Below are 22,878 nucleotides of genomic sequence, written 5' to 3'. Positions count from 1 at the left end.
GCGATGAAGAGTGGCCCCCACTTGCCGCAACTAGAGAAAGCCCTCGCACAGAAACGAAGACACAACACAGCCAAAAATAAATTAATTAATTTTAAAAAAAATGCAGCTTTCTTTAAAAAAAAAAAAAAATCCAGAAGTGTGTATTTAAAGAGTTTAAGTAGAACTAGTAAAATTTTTGTAAATATTTTTATACTGTGGAAAATATTTCAAGTGGCTATTACTGAATTCCTAATTTTCCAAAAGCTTTCAGTATTGCTTAAGTGCAGTTTTAAATGTGTGAGCCCAAAATATCTGTCAAAGCACAGGAGATATTGCAGAAAAAAAAAAAAAGGGAGAGAAATTCATTTTACAAAATACTATTTTGTGTTTTGGGGCAAAGCATTTTCTGTTTGAAGTGACTGAGTCAGGCTTATAGCCTTCATTATTGTGCATGAAGTACCTAGTTGAAACGATTCCAGATAATGTGTTTAGCTATATATCAACACTATATTAATTGTTCATTTAAATACTGCTGCCTAGTAAAACAGAAAACATGCTAATCACTAGTTTAAAGAATTCAGCTTATGCTTTGCAAATATCATAATGTTAAGTTGATTCCAAATGATTAGAAAATGTAAAAGTATTAAACATATCAGCCATCCTGCCTAAATTCTCACACGGGCACATGCACACACACGTGCACATGCATCCATAGACACATTTTATATGTGTATATCTATATATGGCATATATTTGATATTTTAATGTTTTTTAGCCCAGTCCATGTGTGATCAATATTTTGCATAGGACAGAATGAAGGGAGATGTTCTTTTCTTCTTCTCCCTTTGTGATTTTGATCCTGCTTTCCTAATTTGTTGAGAATATATTTTCTGTTTCCATTTTTTCTTAAGCACCCTCCAGTGCATTGAGTATCCTTCAGAATATTATCAAACAAGTAGATTTAAAGCTCTACTCTTATCTAGGCTTTTTGTCATAATGACTTAGAATTCCCACTTTATAATTATTTATACAATTAAGATCAATGTAACAAATAATGAGAAATGATGTGTAAAGTGTCTGGCACATATCAAGGACTCAGAAGTATAGGACTTCTCTCTTTCTATGTCACAGCTCAACTATTGTTTTCTTCCTTCTCACCATCCCCCATTTACTAACATGAAAAGCTGTAGTCTGATATTTTATTTGGATCATTAAGAGACTTTCTCTAATTCCTTTACTGTAATTGATTTGATTATAAATTAATGTTAACTTATACATCTTCCTTGTCTCATCCTCATCTCTGTTATAAAGATCCATTTATTGATGAAGAAAAAACTTTTTTTAAGAATTAAAAATTTTTACTGATCACTTGAGCAGAAGTTCACAAATCAAATTTTGAATGGATAATATATTTCTCACAAAAACTGTACACACAAAGAAAATATAATTCCTGAGAAATACTTAACAGTATAATTTTTATGAAAGCCCAGCTTTCTCAAGTCAAGAAGGCTCTGCATATTCAGTCATAAAGTCTGCCAATTTTGCTAGCCCAACTTAGGACACCACCAGCCAGGTGCACTAAATCAGCTTTACACAGCCTTACACAGAATCAGAATCTTTACTAGCCCTGGTCAGAAAACGAAGCATTTAATGAAATCCAAAATCATAAAGTAATGTAAAAGTACAAATTTCACATTTGCTCATAGGAAGCACAGGCTACTTCCCAGAAGTTTTCTATATTGGATTTCTTTCCTCCAATGGAACAGTCCCAAGTAATTGCTTTCATTTTTTTGAATAAAAGATTTGGGAAAACTTATCTTGTAAACTTGTGAAGTGAAAGTTGGGTTAATGAAACTATGTTTGAAAGAAGTTTGTTTGAATACCTTGCTGTTTGTATTCAGCTTTCTAATTTATAGAGGCACAAGTTCATGAACTTTTATTATGATACTTAAAAATAATTCTGTGAACATTCTGGAAATCAACTTACATATAACTACTTTTTTTATCAGCAAACTTATCAGTTTAACCCACCCCCTATGATTACAAAGGCCTAGTTCATTCATTTATAAACTTTCTATTTTGTTTCAATATCCAATTCCCCAACCTCTAAAATATATCAAAACAGCAAAATAAGCATGTTGACTCTATCTGGAATGACCAAGGTAAGGATTATTTTAAGAGTACTAGCATACTCCATAATACGCTGAAAAGAAGTGCTGTTAGAAATAAAACTAAGATATACTGATCATTAGAAGTTCATTTAAAATAAAGAATAAAATGACCTTTAGTATATAATTGCTTCTAAGATAAGATCAACTTAATGGTATATGTGGTGGTAGGTAAAGGTCATCCTTAACTGAAGTACTTGTTAGCACCATGATTGTATTAACTGTATTATGTTAACTTGATCATTTAACCTTGCACACTGTCCATGTGTTCAGTCCTTTGGCAGTCCTTGCTATTCTTGCACTTTTATCCTGAGTGCTTCAGATTGGCATGCCTTTTCCCTGTCTTTCTTTTCACCCAAACCATATTTGTTGGTCAAGGTTTAGCTCACAATCCACAATATGCTCCTTTAAAACTCCAGCCTGTTTCTATTTACATAGCTGACTATGTGTCAGAAATCTTCTCCTTTTCTTCCTCTTTTCTTTTCTACCCCTCCTCATCCTCCTCTTCCTCCCTCTCCTTCATCTTTAATTAAACTTACTCATAATCAGCCTTGCAAAATCTATAGTTGTTGCTGCTGTTATTGTTTGGATATTTTTCTTCCACAATTAGATTTTAAGCTGCTGAAGAGATATATTATATCCTATAGTTTTAAAAATATAATTGTAAACTTGCAAGATCCTTTGGTAGTCAAGAAATATTGTGGAGCACATTAATTAATCTATTGTTTCATTAGTATATAAAGTGAAATAAATACAAATAAATAAATAAAATTTTATTTGTTAGAGGAGTCATAGGTGGATGGTGAGTGTGAGATAAAGAGCAAAATCAAAGATGTTCCCAGACCTGAGAAACTAAAGAGGTTGAAATATCCCTTTATTGACATGAGCATGTATGTGAAACAATAGTTTTGGAGTGAAATTTAGAAGTTTTGACCTGAATATGATAAATTTAAAGTGTTGATTGGAGTAGGCTGGTTGTATATCAGTGAAGATTACAGAGGAGAGTTCATGTTAAAGATAAAAACTGGGTATATCTATCAAGGTTTAATTAGAGAAGCAGAACAATCAGCATAATTTATATTGTATATATACACATAACACATTCATTCATTTGTTTATTTTTGGTTACGGGAATTTGACTTTAAGCAATTTAGGAACTAGTTAAGTAGTCTCCTTAAGGGTCTTCTAATCAAGTGTGATGCTGGAAGTAAAAGTAAACAGGACAGGCAAGTCAAGAAGGGAAGCTGATGTACAGTGGGGGAGAGCATGCAAGATCAAGCTGGAACCCATAAGGGTGAGCTGGATTCCCATGCAGATGGACTGAAACTTGTTGTCAGTTCTTGTTGCCTCTGACCTTGATGGAGGAGTGTAGAAATTGAGTCCTTTGTGGTACTGTTAAACACTCCTACTGAACCCAGGACTATGAGAAGCTAAAAAAGGATCCAGAGGAAAGTGAAGGCATTCCAGGCCCATCCACTGCCTCATGCCAATGAAGCCAGCAGATAAGTGACAATATGTGTGAGCTACTACATGGCCTCTACTCTATTTTTACCTTCCAAGTCTCCAACAAGATCTCTTGTGAAATGTCTGAGAAATCAAGATTTATTTGTTAAGGCACGTAGTAGTACCTTAACTAAAATGAATGTTGATAGAGAGGAAGAGGTCCTTGGACTGATTGATCCTTTGGACACTGCAGACTTGTCATATGGTTTGTCATCTGAAATTGTTTTTTAATTGAAAGACAGAGAGAGCATACTTAGCCTTTTTGTTTATTAGAAATGATTCAAAAATGCTTTCAGTGAGACTGTGTTCAATTTCTATCCCCTATCATCTTTAGAAGACTTAAGATCACTTTCATATTTTTATTTAGAGCATTGAATAATGTCCAGTTATTTTTCCTTTGTTATAGAGAGATAAAACAGGAAAATTTATTTAAAATGCATGATATTAAGATAGGGAAATTATGATTATGTAAAAGAATTTTTTTTTAATTGCCTAGAAGGTTAGGGCAGTATTTTCTTAAAAGGTAAGTGGAATTTAAATACACAAGCAAGGCTCTGCTCTGGACAAGTCATTCAATGTCATGAGAAGGAGAGTGAAAATCTGAAGGATTTATAGTCTGATGGGAATTGAATTTTATCTATGAAATGATAATTATGTTAAGCATGGAAAAGAACAGATCCAGAATTTAGGAATTTACCTGCTTTGGGATATTGGCCCCTTAGTCTACTACTTATTCCAGATGCGAGTGTTTTTGATAATCTTACCACCTCTCTCCTCATGGATTTGCTCCAGGAAAAGGATCCTATCTCTATTAGATACTCATCCTCTTTCAATTTCTTGTGTATGTATCCATTTCAATAACAACCAAAACTACATAGAACAAATTTCTCTATGCTACTGACCCTCAAACTGCCTTTCTCTTTTACCTCTCATTCAAATTATAGAAAATATATTCTATATTTTATGAGTCCAGTTTCCTGGATCTCATTTGCTACTGACATTATAAATCCAACAATTCCTCCATTCCTGAATTAAAAATATTCTCTCTAAAGAAATTAAAAGTCTCCAAGGTACTAAATTGAATGAAAATCACTTGTGGCCTTATAAGACTGTATCACTCTATGGTGCCATCAACGCTGCTGAGCTCTAGCCCCTTGGAGGACTATACTCCCTTTATTTGCCCAGATTATCCTGGTGCCTCTTAGACAATTTTGTATCATTTTCTTTTCTGCTTTTACTCTGTGTGCATCATAAACTCATAATCTCTATTTCTTGTTCTCACCTCACCATGTGCTTTACGCATATGTATTCAACTATATTCTTGACATCCTCTCGTGGGCATCCAGGAGCTACCTAGCTCTTAGGTACCTAGCTACCTAGCAAAGAATTACTATATGCCAAAGTGAATCAACTATCTCTTTCAATGTTGGGTTAACTCAGTCTGTTCCTCCCCCCCTAATCCCACTACCATTGACTGGAGAACCCTAATTCATCTTTGACTGTATCTTCATTCTTATCAGCACATAAATCAACCCAATAAATATCTACTACTCTTATTTTATAGAAATTAGTAAATATAAGGACAGAGAAAGCTAGTTATCAAGTCAAGTAGACTTGGATATAAAATTGAGCTGTATCATTTAGAGACTATATGATATTAGTCACACTCCTAAACATCTCTGTGATGGTTAATTTTATGGGTCAACTTGACTGGGCCATAGTGTGCCCAGATATTTGGCCAAACATTATTCTGGGTGTGTCTGTAAGGGTGTTTCTGGATGAGATTAACATTTGAATCAGTAGACTGAGTAGAGCAGATTGCCCTCCAGAATGTGGATGGGCTTCATCGAAACAGTTGAAGGCCCAAATAGAACAAAAATGCCAAGTAAGAGAGAATTTCTGCTGCCTGTCTGCCTGACTGGCTTTGAGTGAAGACACCATTTTTTTCTTGCCTTTGAACTTGAACTGAATCATTGGCGCTCAAGCCTACCGACTTTCACACTGGAACTATACCATCTGTTCTCCTGGGTCTTCAACCTCCTGAAGATCTTGGGACTTGTCCATAATCACATGAACTAATTTCTTAAACTCTATAGATAGCTAGATAGATAGCTAGATATATGATAGTAAGATAGGTGATAGATAGATAGACAGATAGACAATCTCCTATTGGTTCTGTTTCTCTGGAGAACCTTGACTAATACAGTCTCCAAGCTGCACTTTGTTCTTTTACAATGGGAAATAATAATAATTCATAGCTCATAGGGTAGATTCAGTGACTCTATACATACAGAGTTTTAGTAAAACTGGCTCAAAAATTGTTGGTGTTTTCCAATTATAATTTTTAAAATTTTTATGCAAAGTCTCATGAATTTTTATCTTAGGCTATTAGGAACTCTTGACTAATTTCTCTGCCTAAAATGTGCTCCCCTCTAAAAAAAACAGTTTCCACACAGTTATATTAGATCAAATATTCAGTTCTATTTATGAAATGCTACAAATTAAAGTGCTTCATTTGTGTAATAGTCAAATAAATTTATGACTCTATAAAGTTATAATACTCTAAGTCATATGGCCTCTTCCTTCATGCCCAACATCATCTCTTGCCCACAGCTGGAATGGCAGACCTCGAATTTGAACCCAAGCAGACTGGCCCCAGCGTCTTCATTTCTAATTGATCCACTCTGCATCCCCTCAACTATACATTGACTTGTAAATCACACTCATTTAACTCCCTGTCTACACCAGATAGAATACTCTTTTGGAAAAAAAAAGATAAGTAAATTGACTAAAAAGATATTTTATTTGCAGATTTACCTAGCTCTTGCTCAGTTTACAAAGACTGTAGGTTTGAGTTTCCAAGACATAGAAATAGAATCCTCAATAGGAAAGAGTTTATTTGTTCTGTCCAATAGATAAAATAACCTATAAAAGTGTCAGGCACATAGAAGGCGCTAAAAAATATGTGTTGAATAAACTAATAAATTAAGGAGTAATAAATTCTAGAGTGATTGAAAATAGAGCTCATCTGACAAAATTAAGTTTCTTAACTTCAAAATATATTATGAAGGAATTTAAAAATGGTGTGGACTTATATCAGACTTGTTTTAAGTATAATACTCTTAAATGGAGCCTGAGTTCATTCATCATTTGTTTTCCTATAGTACTACATGATTCAGCAATTTGTATTGGTGGTTTCCATTCTAGGAATATAGATAGAAAATAAGGACGTTTTTCTTCTAACCATATCCCTCTAAATTAAAACTAAATATAGATATATTTGTCTATACTAAAAATATTTAAAAAATAAGTGTCACTTTCATCAAATGAATTTAAGTTTCCAAACTCATTCTAGGTTCTTCACACACTAAAGGGAGAAACTTTCTTGTGTTGGATGATTCAGCACCGGAAAGAGCCATTAGCAAAGCCTCTAATATGTTGAGGATCAAAAATCGGATAACAAGCTTCTGGAACGTGAAGGTGGGAGAGGGCATTATCCCTTAAAATGATCTTGGGATTTTAGAAATGTGCTTTTATTATACTCTTTGAGTTTTCTAGATAGATGGGACAAACTGTCCTTATAAAATGGAAACTGGGCTTGGAAGATGAATTGACTCTACTTTAAATCGCTTTCACTCTATGACCTTGGCAATGAAAAGACCGGCTCCAGTGATGTAATGTTTAAGGTTCCCCCAGCTCTGATGTTCTTTGAAATAAGTAAGATTCTAGCTTTTAAGCAACAGAAAATCATTAGATATCTTACATGTGTGACTGATTTGTGTGCCTATGTAAATGCATATGTATAAGTTTAGATAGAAAGTGGATTAGTGTTTGACTGCAGGGTTTTTTTTCTTCTGCAATCTACCTTTTATTGCCAAAATAAACAAAAAGAGATTTAATGCATTCTACTGAATTCCAAGTAACATATTGATTTTTTTCATAACTTCTAAATAACACTGTTGTTCAGTACAAATAATAGCCAATATTGCCAATATTTTTTACTCTGCATTTTGATGTTATTGTTTGTATCCATTTGTAAACCAAATAAACTGTCATATGTCAAGTGTGACATTAATACATCAATATAATGCAAGTCAAGTTCTGCCTCTGTTCTTTCTTTTTTGCAGGAGATTAAGAAACTACTTCATTAAATAAATGGAGTTCATTCAAAGAATGAGGACAGGAAGCAGGATTACCTGGTTAACAAAAATAAGGCACCTGGTTTTTAACCTTTTTTTTTTTTTTTAAGGAAATGGGAGCAAAAATGCAAAAATGGACCCTACTATTATAGAAAAAATGTAAGAAGATTTTGGAGGTGGATATAGAATCAATCAACATTTGATCAATAATTGCAAATCTGCAGTCAAAATTAGATGGCATTATGTGAAAACCAATAGGAAGGCCATGCAATGTGTCAAAAATTGATATTATTCTATGCTATATAATTGTTATTAATCAATATAAGCATATTACAACAGTTTTCATGCAATTACCAGGGTGTATACCAAGGCCAAGGTCTGTTCTAGGTGTCCCTAAGATTTGGAGACATTTAGCAAATAGCAGTGTCAACAATAATGGGTTTATCAGTAGATGATACCCACATTGTTTTTTTTCTGGGCCCCTAGAGACCTTATCTGTTAAGTCCCAATTTTATAAATATAAGCTTTATTAATTCAAGTTATTTATTGTTATTTATAAACTTCATAAGTCTTTCTGAAATTCTTCACATTGCAAAATAGTAATTCTCAAAAACAAAAACATACAAAAACCAGAAATAAAACAAATCAAAATAAAACTAGAATTCACCAAACCTAAACAATGATAAAAAGAAATCAAATGTGCCCACTATACAATTCATTACCATAATAATCCATGCTTTAATTTATCTGTTATCTGACATAAAACTGTCCAATAATGGCTTAGATATTTATTTATGTAGATATGTATATATATATATATATATATATATATATATATATATATATATATATATATATACATATCAGGTCTTAGAACATAGACCATTTTCCTATTCAGTATACTCTTTTCAAAAAGAAAGTCTTGGGCTTCCCTGGTGGCGCAGTGGTTGGGAATCCTCCTGCCAATGCAGGAGATACGGGTTCGAGCCCTGGTCAGGGAAGATCCCACATGCCACAGAGCGGCTAAGCCTGTGCGCCACAACTGCTGAGCCTGCGCTCTAGAGCCCATGAGCCACAACTGCTGAGGCCCAGGCGCCTGGAGCCCGTGCTCGACAAGAAGAGAAGCCACCGCAATTAGAAGCCCACGCACCACAACAAAGAGTAGCCCCGGCTCACCACAACTAGAGAAAGCCCGCGCGCAGCAACGAAGACCCAACACAGCCAAAAATGAATAAATAAATAAAATTAAAAAAAAAAAAAAGAAAGTCTTGTGGAAAAGTTTAACAAAGTCGTAAAATAATTGCTCCACAAATGTGGAAACAAGCAAGAAGAATAACGGGACATGGATACAATGGTATTAGTTATAAAAGTGCAACAGCCTCCTTTAGGACATTTCCTTTTGAGCATCTATGCCAGAATAACCCTGATGTCAGAGGACAGTTTGAGTAGGCTAAAAAGGTTAAAATAATTTCCCCTCCGCAAAATTCTATTGACCACATAAATATATTTGGCTTTTCATTAATTCTGTGACTTCTTTTTACTACCTCGTCACAATCTTAAACTCAAGTAAGGTGTGTGTGTGTGTGTGTGTGTGTTCCTAAGTATAGATATCAAAATTTATTTCAGATCTAGCCTCATCCCACTTAACAGTGCTATTTCCATTTTGGAATAAGTTCCAATAGACAACAAGTTCCATTTATGCTGCAAAGTAAGACATCTAGAGACTTTGTTGATTTGGTAACCTAAATCTTAGTTGCCAGTTAAGAAGAGGATTTAAATGCTAAAAAGATAAATTATAAAAACCTGAAGGGCTTCCCTGGTGGTGCAGTGGTTGAGAATCTGCCTGCTAATGCAGGGGACACAGGTTCGAGCCCTGGTCTGGGAAGATCCCACATGCCGCGGAGCAACTGGGCCCGTGAGCCACAACTGCTGAGCCTGCGCGTCTGGAGCCTGTGTTCCACAACATGAGAGGCCACGATAGTGAGAGGCCCGCGCACCGCGATGAAGAGTGGCCCCCCACTTGCCGCAGCTAGAGGAAGCCCTTGCACTGAAACGAAGACCCAACACAGCCCCCCCAAAAAAAATAAAAAATAAAAAATAAATAAATAAATAAATAAATCCTGAAGACGTGCTTTTGCTCGAGCATTATTAACACCAGCCAACTGGAAGAAAAAACAATTATTATAGTAAGAAAAAGTATATAATATGCCACTGAGGGTATGTTATGGGGAAAGATGTGCTATGGTTTGAATATTCATGGCTCCTGAAAATTACATTGAAATCCTAACCCCCAAAGGTGATGGTAATTGTAGGTGAGGCCCTTGGGAGGCTATTAGGTCATGAGGGTAGAGCTCTCATAAATGGGATTAGTGCTTTAAATAAAAATATCCTACAGATTTCCCTTGCCCCTTCCACCTTGTGAGGACACAGTGGAAATGTACTGGCTGTGAACCAGGAAGAGGGGGCCCTCACCCTGCCAGTCTGCCACCTTGATCTTGGATTATTCAGCCTCTAGAACTGTGAGAAAATAATTCCTGTGTTTTATAAGCTACCCAGTCTGTGGTATTTCCTTATAGTAACCCAAATGGACTAAGACAAGGTGGAAAATGCTTTCCAAGGTGTCCTTGTAAACTTCTAGAAGACATGGGTCTTCTAAATATAAATATAATTATTATTTATATTATTTAAAAGGCAATAGAAGACCACGAGTACCTCTGCATATTTTATCTCTCTCTTGAACTCATGACCTATTAATACATCTGGTTACCTCAAGGATATTTCTTTGAAGATAGCCTAACCACATCTCAAAATCGTTAAAATTACAACCAAATTGAAATTATAATATTATAAAAATTTCAAACCAAATTTTTCCATGTCCTCCCCATCTTTTTAGGTAAACTTGCAAAACATATGTCAGTCAAGATCCTTTTATAACTAAGAAAAAGTTGATCACCAAATACTTTCATTCCTACCCCTTGAAATTGTTCTCTTTTTCTGTTCTCAATCTTAGGAGTTAGCCACAATATATAATTATTTCTTCCTGATATTTAAACCTTGAATCAGTTTCCTCTAACTAAAGACTCTTCCACATCTGCAGTAAATTTATCTGTGAAAAATACAAAGAAGATCATATTATTTTCTGCTCCAATACCATTCTTATAACTCTAGTAAAAACATTTAGTTCAAACTTCCTTGCATAAATTCAAGACAGTCCACATTCTGCCATATCTTCAACTTCTATAGCACTAAAATATCTTCTTCATCTGTCAAAACACAATCAAATGTGTTTTTGTTATTTCTGTGATAGATAGAATATCCCCCTAAATATTGGGTTGGCCAAAAATTTCATTCAGGCTTTTCCATAAGATGTTATGGAAAAACCCAAACGAACTTTTTGGCCAGCCCAATATATCCATGCCCTAATCCCTGCAACCTAAGAATATGTTATGCTACATGGCAAAAGGGTTTTACAAATGCACCTAATGTTTACAGACCTTAAAATAGTGAGATTATTCTGGATTATTTGGGTGGGTGCACTTTGATAACATGAGCCCTTAAAAGATGAGCACGTCTCCACCTGGAATTGGAGAGAGGTGGCACAAGAATAAGTCAGAGGGATTGAAAGCACAATGACTCAATTCCTTGTTGCTGGAGGGATCCACATAGAAAGTATAAGGAACGTGTGGCCTATAGGAGCAAAAACTGGTCCCAAATAACAGCCTGCAAGGAAACAGGAACTTCAATCTGACAACTACAAAAAACTGAATTCAGTCAAAAACCTGCATGAGCTTAGAAACAGATCCTTCCTCAACCTCTAGTAGGAAACCCCGACCTGTGGTTAATTTGGTTTTGGCTTTATAATACCTGGAGCAGAGAAACCAACTAAACCCACCTGGACTTCTGAGCTATAGACCTGTGAGATAAAAAATAGGAGATGTTATTGGTCCCTGAGTTTGTGGGAATTTCTTATAGAAGCAATAGAGAACTAAAATAAAGCCTCCCTTTGAAATAAACATTATCCCTTAAAAGAAACATTTCATCCTATTTTTTCTTACACAACATATTATATGTATATATTGTGTTATGGTAATTTGTATATATTTTTTATCTTAGGAAATATAAATGCTTTGCTTCAGATGTTCTTTGAGCTAGTTAGTATTCCAGTCTTCGTAAACCCACCAACATGGGATGCACGACAGATTTGATTTCCAAAGGTAACCACAACAGTATCTCCCATTCCGTATGTGCTGCTACAATGTGATTTGCCATTCCTCCAGCAAAAGGTAGAGCTTAATTTTCTAACCACTTAGAACTGGGTGGGTTCTGTGACTGTACTGACAAAAAAAAAAAAAAAAGAAAAAAGAAAGGGCAGGCGTGATTCTGTGTTAGTTCTAGGTGTCCTCCTTAACTGACCTGTTAGTTTCTACTTCCTCCCTCTTGGAAGCCATCCACCATAAAAGAAATGTAACTACCCTGGGATCACCAAGTTGTGAGAAACCTTAGAAATCCAAGCCATATACAAAGACCCTGGAAGATGAGACATCATAACTATGGGATTTAATTTACAGAGAGAGAAGAGAGACTAACAAATACTGAGGCAACAGATATGTGAATGGAGAAGCCATCTTGGAAGGGCATCATCCTTCAGTCACAACTACTCCAGCTGATACCAAAAGGATCACAGATAAACTACTCAGGTTAGCCCTTTCCAAATTCCTTAACCTCAAATTGTGAGCAAATTAAAATGACTGTTTATGCCACTAGGTTTTGGGGCACTTTGTTACACAGCCATAGATAACTGAAATAAGTTGATTGGTTAAAAAAAATTTCTGGTCATTAAAAAATAATAATGATTATCAATTCCCTACTTCTAACATCAAAGCAGATACATTCTTGGTCTTGTAAGTATATATTGAAGAGTTTGGCTCCTGGCCAAAAATCCTGTGAGTGATTTTTCAGACCTAACTATAGATCATTACAAAGTCTTCACCTGGCAGCATCATAGAGGAAAGCTGCCCTCCCCACACTGGCTTGGTGCACAGTCAGTGCACTGCAGTCTCTGAAGGGAGTTGCAGTCAAGGACTCAGACCTCCTGGGGGGCCGTACTCTCATGCATATCTGCATTCCTAACCCAGTTGCATTAATCAGAAGCCTCTTTATCTGGGGCCTTTGGCCAACAACTTCCTCAGGTGCCTCTGCTGTGGCCTTCTAACAAGGGGAGAGGGGAGGGAAAACTTGAAGACACTTTTCTCCATTCTGACTCAGTTCTCAGTACTTTCCCACTCTTAGATATTCCCTCTCCCTCGCCCCTGGCCCCTGGGTTCATAAACCTATAGGAACCTTTTGTTCCAGGCTCCCTCATCGGTGATATCATGCCCATGACTGGGCTGATCCAACAGACCTTCAACAGGGGGAAAATGGAAGAGGAGGAGTTGGTGCTTTCTTTGGTTTAACCTCCTGCTTAAAATATCACAGTAAGTGATTAAAGTCTTGACTGTTAGTCTCATTTTGGCTTGTTGTTTTAATTGACAGCTGACAACTCATGTCTTTCTCTCCAGCTCGGCTGAGGCCCTGACATACGTTATTAGTGAAGATAGCTGATTGTTTTTGTCAGGATATGCTGTTTTATGTTATGATGTTTTATATCGAAATACCAACACTTAAATCTCAGTAGCCAAAACAACAAAAGATGACTCCTCACCCAGTTAACACATCCTTCATGGGGTGTCAGATCACTGCTCAACACAGTCCCTGAGGGACCTGAATTGACAGAAGAGCTACCATTTTAGCTTTGCTGGTTACTAAGTGACAGGCAAAGTATGTCCTGGAGGATCTTGCATTAGCAATTAAATACTGTGGCCCAGAAACGGCACTGATCTCTTCTGCTCACACTCAGTCTTACTTAGTCACAAGGCTCCACTCAACTCTAAAGGGGCCAAGGAGTACAATAATATCATATTTCTGGAGTCTGGAAATCAGAAATATTTAGCAGGCGATTGTTAAAACTACCTCTCTGAAAATAGCTTTCTTGTTAATATCCATTCCCTTCCCTTAGAAGGTGTATCGCCTGCTTCCAGGAACTCTACAAATTATTCAAAGTGAGGTTCCATGGGTTCTAGTGAGTTATTTTCTGATTAAATATTCATTCCCAAGTCTCAATGCTCATGTTAAAACTGTGTGCTTACTGGGACTTCTCTGGTGGCGCAGTGGTTAAGAATCTGCATGCCAATGCAGAGGACACAGGTTCGAGCCCAGGTCCGGGAAGATCCCACATACTGTGGAGCAACTAAGCCCATGTGCCACAACTGCTGAGCCTGTGCTCTACAGCCTTCGAGCCACAACTACTGAAGCCCACGCGCCTAGAGCCAGTGCTCCACAACAAGAGAAGCCACTGCGATGAGAAGCCCGTGCACTGCAATGAAGACCCAACACAGCCAAAAATAAATAAATAATTAAGTTTAAAAAACCCAACTGTGTGATTAGTAAGGAGTCATGATCATGCAGTTGAGAGGGAAAGCTTGTTCAGAGTTTCTTGTTTGCAAAGAATGAACTCAAAGCCATTTCCTTTTTTCTGTTCACAGTTACGTGGTAAACGTTTAGGATGCTTAGCTAGAGCATCTGATTGACTAAGTGTTAATTATCTCCTGGAAGTGGAGGAAAAGGTTGGAAAAAAGTTGATACAATAGAAGAACCTTCTGGGGACTCCCCTAAGGTTCTGCACTGTAAGGATAGGCACCAAGATTTACAACTCTGTCAAGGTTACAGAAATTGGGAAGCAGTGATTTTCCAAAAGGAAATTAGAGTTAGAAATGAGAACTGAAAGACAGCAAATATCAACTATTGCTAGGGAATAAAATTTGCTCAAGACCAATTTTTACTGACAATTACAAGTTATCCCTGATTCATTTACTGAAAACAGTGCATTCTAAGACAACATATTTAGCATGACCTTCCTTTTTCCTTTACTCAAGGTGAAACGAACAAACTAATAGTCTACAGAAAAGTCTCCATATCCTTGAAGGCAGAGAGTGCCTTGCTCATTTTGGAATGTCCCCTGTGACTTGCTCCCTGACTAAATGCCTGAGCCAAAGTCACTTCCTATGATGACAGCAGGTTATTGGCAAATCTCCAGAGAAATATCATCACATTGAAGTTGATACTAAATTAGAACAATGCTATCTGGCTTGATAGGGGTTGAAGCCATTTTTCTGGCATATAATAGATCCCATATCAGTACCCTTCAAGAAACTGCCCTGAAAGCATCAACTATATTATTCTTTCAGAAACTTGGTCAGATAAAGGATCTCTATAAAAATAAAAGATTATTTTTTCATTTAGGACATAATGTGAATCCATGTCATTTATTTTAAAAATGTTAATTTGGTTAAGAAAAATGCCTTCTACATTGAACAGAATCCATGAATGAGTATAATTGGGGAGCCTTAAAATCAGTGATTATGGCAGAATACTGATTTAGAACACAGCTACTGGGTCAAGTGGGATCAAGGGGCCACAGAGTCCCTTAGAACCATAGAAGTCCTCTGAAACCTGCTGTTCTTTTCCCCATAATAACTTGAGCGATTATAAAGGGAAGACACTGGTTACTGGAGGATCCTATAGCTTAAAGGCGAACCAGTCCTGACTCTTTCGGGATGATTTACCTGCTTTTTGGTTTCTTTGGTTGGTCCATTGATTTTAATCTATAGCAAAAGAATCATTTTGTTTGTGGATAAATATCATAAGCAAGCAACATGAGGCCAGCCATACCACAATGAATGAGCTTAAATACTAATTTAATATAGTAAACTAGATCTGAAGTAGACATCATTGAAAATTCTCACCTTTGTTATTTTTCCCAAATGCTTTAGTAAATTGCCAAAATCCCATGAAAAGTAAATACATAATAAGCTTATGATCTGAATGTAGATCTTCTGGAAACTAATCTAGATCTCTAAATAAGTAAAACTTGCAAAACATTGTTACAACTACTTTGTTAAAACATTTATGGTATAGATTTTGAAGGTGAACAATATTTAACACTTGCAAAAAATAATCATATTAATATAAAAAATAAAATTTTGAAGCAGTTGAGTAGGTTACTTGACCTAACCAAGTCTCAGTTGCCCTCCTACTAAAAAGGGTGGAAAGAAATGGAGTTATATGTGTTATAGCATCTGTTACAATAGCTGTCACAGAGCAGATCATCAATAAAGCTGTCTTCCCTTCCCTGCCTTTTCCTGCTCTCTCTTCCTTAATCTTTATTTCATTCTCATTTCCCTTTTCTTCCTTTCCTTATCTTTCCTTTCCTTTGCCAACTTTTGTGTTCCTTGCTTTCCTTTTCATAAATTATTATGTTTAATTTCAAAGACTTAATACTCTAGAAAAAAAATCAATCACTCAGTAAAAGGAGAAAATACTCAAAGCTGACCAATTTTGTAAAATAGGAGTTTTATTTTTAAAACTGTCGTTGTTACTGCTTTATACAGACATTTGAAATAATATGTTTTGAAACATTTATTCTTTATTTGTTCTCTGATTTAATCCATCAACAAACATTTTGGGGGGACCTTTAGTAACCTTGAGTATGGTCAGTGAGTGTTAATTAACTGCAAATATTTTAGTGTAAATGCCAGTGCAATCTATTTCATTCTTAATCTACATGAAAATAATTTCTCTGTTGCTAAGTTTAAACATACTGCATGTATTTTAAATCATTTTTAAATTAAAATGTCTCCCAATTTAGAGTTCATTAAGTTATCATGTTGTCCACTAGATTAATATTGAATATGCTAAGTCATATAGCCCAGGTTAAAACAGAAATCTATACTGAAGTTAACATTATACAAGCAGTAATATTTCCTAAATTCTATAGCTGATGGAACTCTTATTCATCACTAGATGGCACTCTAAATTTAGACTGTGATATATGTTTTTTCAACTAGAAGTACATTACTTGTGTTTTATAAAGAAATTCGTCATATGAAATAAACAAATTCATAAAGAATTCATCATATGAAATAAACAAATTATCGACCTCTCTCCCCATATACAAAGTGAGATTTCCCCTACTACCTGTTGGTGATGACTAAGAAAACCTACAATGCTTAATTAAAAAAATATAAAAATTTTTGCCAATATAATATGATAAAAAGACTGAACTAAAAAGAGAATATGAAGGTTATTTTAAAATGTTTCTCATAAATTTTTCAAACCTTATGTTTAAATTTTTAATTTTAGGGTTTAATTTATATGTATATATCCAATAATATAGAAAATTTTAAAGTATCTTAATTTCTGTAAAAAGAGATTACTACCTTTGAAAAAGCTGCCTTCTTAAAAACTAATTTTTTATTCATAAGTAGATATACAAATAGGGTGGATACAGTAAAAATGAAAATTTTACTATGGTTAAAGTATGTTTTCCTAATCAAATATAATTGTGGGCTGCCCCAAATAGACAATGATAACTTATGTGATTCCTGTTTTCTCACATGATGTAAGTTCATCAAGTTCTTAATTTCTCTAGAGATTTTTTAGCTTCATAGAAAGACTAAGTTCTTTCTTGTCTTATTCTCATATGTAAGTGATGACTTCCCATATAAAGTGACAAGAATGAACCTTTGGAAACGTGATCGTGATCATTTGAAAAGTAACCAGCCAATGATCTTATGATCCTGGTGTAATTGAAACCGTCAACTATTCTCTGTCCAGGGACAGCGGCCCTGATGGTTAGCATAAGGGGCGATGAGGTTTCTCGGCCTCACATTCAGGCTGTCAATTAGACCACATTAAGGAACACTTCTAGCAGGTCTAATGCCGCTGCTAGAGAAAACGGGCATTTGAAGATAGCCAATACTTACTTAGAAATTTCTGTATCAGAAGCCAACATTTTCCATGGATGAAAGTCAATAATTTATCTCTGACTTTTTGCTAAGGTCACGACTCCAATTACAATGTAAAAACGCATGAATTCCGAATGGTTTTGGCTTTGCTAATGACTACAGATTTTTTTTTTCTTTTCCTGACTGCACACTAAAGATCAACTTTTTAATTCTCTGGGTCAGATATGTGGGAAATTACTATTATATTCTTCCTTTCCACATTAGAGAATGATATCTTTGAATAAAATCCCTTTTGAACAAATGGGGAAAAAAAAGTAGAGCTCTGTTGCATTGCAGCAAAGTTTCTTTTTCACTAAGTTTCTACATTGTGAGAGGAGGGTGAAAATCCATCACTGTGAACAGTGATAAATGGGTGGAATTTTAATATTCATATTTCTGATTCAATTACTGTTAATGTGATATAAAAGGAGAAGGCAAACTATTATGTTACTTTGAGATATATGAAATACATATATATTACCTAAGGGGGATAAAATATTCTTAGAATTGTTATTGTCTTTAAATACTCCAAAAATGTTCTGATGCATTATGAAATATAAAGAAAATGAATTTATTTTAAATTTTCACTTCATTTGAAGTTAAAAGTTATCTTTGTTAATACTGATTTGTTATGGATAGTACAAAAGGAGATCAAGAATTCAGGGAAATGTATTATTATATACATTGCCTGTGAAGACAAAATTGAAAACAAATATTTACTAACCAATATTAAATTTACCAAGATTTGATGTGGGATGCAATAAAAGGGCTATAAAATTAAAATGCTTTGGTAAAAAATAAATTATATTATTCAAATGGTCACATATTAAGAGAAATAAAGAGTTGTGTCAGAAGGTGGAACTTTAGGAAATATACCTAAAACAAGCACAAACTTTGGCCCCAAATTATTCACAGAAATCAGATTGGAAGCTACCAATGCCTAATTCAATGCATCAGTGTATCGGAAGTCTCTCTAATAACCTCAGGTACATTTGTCAAAAGAGTGAGGGACTTGGAATTAGGCAACCTGGATTTGAATCCTAACTTTGTTCTTTCTAGCTTTGGGAACTTGGAAAAACAATTTAATGTATTTAAGCCTAGGCTTCCTTGTCCTAAAATAAGAAAAAATACCATCTAAACAACGCTACTGTCAATTGCCTATTTGGCAGAAGACCTAGAACTGAAATGTCTGGAAACCATGACCAAGCATTCATTTTATAGATTAGCTTCTTCTGGGACATAACTGCTTATTTTTATGGTCTTTCCTCAAATTCCAGCTCAGCTGTATCATTGATTCTTCCAAACTCTGTCAATTAGTAGGATTTAAAACACCACCACAGATTTTCTTAAAATAGAGTAGAAACATGTATTTGAATTATTTAAAAATGCAGCAAGTAACTCTATTTATTACATAAGGTTCTGCTTATTCCAAAATGTGTTTGAGGCAGCTACATATAACTTTTACTCTAAAATACACTTGGTTGATGTGCTTGGTTAATGTGCTTGGTAACGTGGTTCACTTACCATTATCTTTAGCAACCCAGGAGGTTACCAACTTTAGGTTACTTTTTTTTTTTTTAATTAAGAAATACAAAAACTAAAAAAAAAAAAAAAAACAATGTAAATGATTAAAAAAAGAGAATATGAGAATAAAGTAAGAATATATTTATTCTAAGTATTTAAACATGAAAAGAATACTGGGGTTCAGACTGGGCTCAGACTAATCTGATTCTACTTCTTGATGCTATCTTCTAAGTTTTGCTGATCAAAATATTGGTTCACAGACCTGCAGCATCCACACCAACTGGGAACTTGTAAGAAATGCACATTTTTCAGGTCCCAAACCATACCTACTGCATTTTATTTATTTATTTATTTTAATATTTATTTATTTGGTTGTGCCAGGTCTTAGTTGTGGCAGGTGGGCCCCTTAGTTGCAGCTCACGGGCTCCTTAGTTGTGGCATGAGAACTCTTAGTTGTGGCATGCATGTGGGATCTAGTTCTCTAGACCAGGGATCGAACCTGGGCCCCCTACATTGGGAGCGTGAAGTCGCAACCACTGCGCCACCAGGGAAGTACATTTTACCCCTACTGCATTTGAGCATCCTCTCCAGTTGATTCATAAATACAAGGTTTGAGAAGCATTGCTATTTATGTAATTTATATAGGTTCATAAACTGAACAAACTATCCTTCTATTATTTTACATCTTTGTCATCATTTCATTGTTTCAAACGGCCCATGGAGTGCAATAAACTGCCAGGCAAAAAATGTTTATGCCGCAGTAACTTTAGCCAGCTTTTCTACAGAAGTAGAAAGTTGGAGCTTATGTAGTTCCATTATTTTCAGGATGTTAATCAATTAGACAAGTTGAAAAACGCCTTTCCATACAGAGAGAAAAAAAATGGTTTAACTACTGATTTTCCTGAAGTGAAAAGTCATTGAGTCCATACTAACATCTCTGTATATGAGTCTGTTCCTGCCTGAACCAGTGGTTTCTAAATATATGTAAGAACAATCATCTTTACTCTGTCCCTTTTCAACCTTTTTTCTTTCCTTTTTCTCCTCCAACATGCAAATACATACAATATGGTCAAGGAACAATAATGGATAAAGAGAATAATCTCCAAAAATGTTTCATTTCTTTCTAGATTAAAAGCCATCTTTGGTTTGATTCTTAGGCCAAATAACCATAATCATCATCACTGCAAATACTTGAGCTTAATGTAAAATGACATTTCCAATTGACTTCTCAGCGGGTTATATTTTAAAACACAGTTAACACTCAATATTTGATAGCCATCTTCTCTGCCTCTTATAGAAAAATTGCATTGTTATGCTAAATTTAAATTTGTTTTGGATTGTAGAACATCCAGTGTTAATAACAACAATAATGGCTTATAACATAAAACACTTTTTAAGCAATTATTAAATATTAGGCATAGTGATTATCAATTTACTTCCCATAGCACTGTAAAATAGTTATGATTATCCCCGTTTTATAGATGAGAAAAATTCAGAGAAGTGAAGTGACTTTCCCAAAACTTGACTCTTTGCAGATCCCTCTAACTTTAAAAGCCTTGCTAATAATTGTACTATGCCTTACCTCAACTGGAGAATTCATACCTTAAAAGGAAAAAAATATGTATCTTTCTGTATTTCCCTCAGGGCTTAAACATAGAGAACATGAAACAACTATTTGTGACTGTTCAAAAGGCTTTGCCTCAAAATATATTGGTTTGGAATTTTTATAAATAAAAAAGCATGTATGGAATTATTAGATAAATGAATCGTGTACATAAATTTTGTAAAGTCCCTATACGCATTTATCGTTTGTCCAAATATTTTTCCTTTCATGATTGACATTTCCAAACAATAGTTTATCCTTCTGCAAGCAGTGAACTAGTCCTTCTCTTTAGTCAATTATGTATAACACAATGAAGAGAACCGAGAATAAATAGATGGTTAATATAAATTATCAAAATAGATCTAGGCTAACTGATCTAAAATAGCACCAGTGTTGCACATTTACTGCATCACAGTAGATTCGTCATAAATACTTTGTTTCACCAGCAGAACTAGAAGGAAATATGTTATTAATTTTTATTATCTATTCAACTATAATCTGCAAAGGAAGCATTAATAAACAGTTTTTCTCATGTATGCACAGACTGAGAATTACCTTTTTATATATCAGTTCTTATGTTAATTTACTACTTTTGTTTAAAGTTTTATTATTATAAAAGTATATATAAAAATAATTTCACACAGCAATGTCATACAAATGAGAGTATAATCAACAAATTTGAAGAAAAATTTCAAAGGTGCTTATAAATTATCACCTACATTATGCTCATAGAAAATTATATTTATGATTGCTTGTTTTTTCTAGTATAAGAAAATCTTCCAAAGAGGGGTGACAGAATAAAAATTCATTTTTTCTAGTACAGTAGTATACTACTGCCTTTAGAAAAGAACTGGTTTAATATTCAGGAAATGATTTTAGATGTTAGCATTAAGTGCAATTGGAAATTCAGAATGACTTTATTTCTAGTAAACAATAAAAAATGCTGTATTGTGATACAATTCCTTGCTACTAAATAAAATATAATCTAGCATTTTTAAAAACTATAAAGTGCTGGTTATTTTAAGCTACCTTGCAAAAACCCTGGTATCAAAGACATTGGTACTTAAGACTTTGCATTTTAAGAACTTAAATAACAAATAATTATTTTATAATTAGTCACATATATATTTAAGATGGAATATTATTGTGGAAAGTTAGGATAGATATATTATTTTACAGATAAATACATTGAAGCTGATAAAAGTTAACATATAAAACAGCATAATTAGCTCTTTGTGTCTCATATGCTTCTGTGACAAACCAAATATACCTACACCAACCATACTACATAAAAATTATCTATCATGTGTTTGTTCCCATAAGAGCATAAGGTTCATAAGGATAAAAATCTCCATTGTCCCCCCACACCCTGTTGCTTCCCCTTATCATCTTCTGTTTTATATTACTCCATTTACCTCATGGCACTTATCATGAAAAAATCTGTATATATGTATTTTTTCTAATTTATTAAAACGTATACACTCCATTTGAACAGAGAATATTGTGTATATTATCCATTGCTATATTCTGAGTGTCCAGGAGAGCACCTGGCAAATAGTACGCAGTAGAGAAATACTTGTTGAATGAATGAATGAATGAAGAAAGAAGGAACGAGAGAAAGAAAGAAAAGAAAGAAAGACAGAAAAAGAAAGAAAAGAAAGAAAGAAAAAGGAGAAAAGAGGGAGGGAGGGAAGAAGGAAGGAAAGAAGAAAGGAAGGACGGAAAGAAGGAAGGAAGGAAGGAAGGGAATAAAGAGTATTTATGCGTTATTTATGTTCACAGCTTGCAGCACAGACCCTGTAACAAAAATAGGTGCTTAATTAATGCTTTCTTTTTCTTCTATTAACTAGCTAGGCAACATTTTGCAACGAGTTTAGTATATTAATATTTTATTTTAATAACCTGTTGATTTAAGAGATTGGTTAGGTGATACATTCAGATATATTTACCATCAATAATCATATGCTTTTTGTATATAATGTACACACATTTGTCAAACCACAGACAGCAATTTTAAGAAAACAATTTTTAGTGGATTATGGATTATACTAAATATGGAAAAATCCTTGAAAATTGATTAA

This window comes from Balaenoptera borealis (genome assembly GCF_965194805.1).
Source record: "Balaenoptera borealis genome assembly, chromosome: 18".
Classification (NCBI taxonomy): domain Eukaryota; kingdom Metazoa; phylum Chordata; class Mammalia; order Artiodactyla; family Balaenopteridae; genus Balaenoptera; species Balaenoptera borealis.
The sequence above is the reverse complement of the archived record's forward strand: the minus strand, read 5'-3'. Positions refer to the sequence as shown.